The sequence below is a fragment of the Penaeus monodon genome, chromosome 25 (genome assembly GCF_015228065.2).
Source record: "Penaeus monodon isolate SGIC_2016 chromosome 25, NSTDA_Pmon_1, whole genome shotgun sequence".
NCBI lineage: Eukaryota > Metazoa > Arthropoda > Malacostraca > Decapoda > Penaeidae > Penaeus > Penaeus monodon.
The window spans coordinates 32,266,219-32,266,680 of record NC_051410.1 but is presented as its reverse complement, the minus strand read 5'-3'; the positions used below and the strand labels follow the sequence as shown (position 1 = coordinate 32,266,680).

Below are 462 nucleotides of genomic sequence, written 5' to 3'. Positions count from 1 at the left end.
TCATCTGACGCTATCATGAGAGGCGAGAAGATAGTCGTAGAGGAGTAGTGAGATCTATAATATAAACGATGTAAGTAGATCTGATGATGTATATAGATGGATATAGAGTAGGTAGAGCGAGCGCGAGAGATCTCTGAAGGCGGTATAGGTGATGATATGAGCCGAGTAGTATGAGCGAATGCGCGTCGCGAGTATATTATTTAGTTCTCTAGATCTGTAGAGATGTCGAGGAGAGAGATTATGAGTAGCGGAGAGTCGTAGTAGAGTATGATCTCTCTAGCGTAGAAAAGGGGAGCGTAGGGCCAGTGTGTGGTGGTGAACGTAATGATGCGAGTATCTTCGAGAGAGTCGCCTAGAGCTCTCACTGTAATTATTATAACAGAACTGAGATAAGGGAGAGAGAGCTAAGAGAGTAGGGAATTAGTAGGCGAGGCGAGAGCGGAGGAGAAACAAGAGAAGGGA

General features: G+C 45.2%; 1 protein-coding gene across 1 annotated transcript in view; it reads left to right on the top strand.

Moving 5' to 3' along the window:
- The window catches only part of LOC119589365 (aminopeptidase N-like), a gene marked incomplete in the record, with an annotated part of 23,348 nt that overhangs the window by 15,313 nt on the left and 7,573 nt on the right, over positions 1-462 (top strand).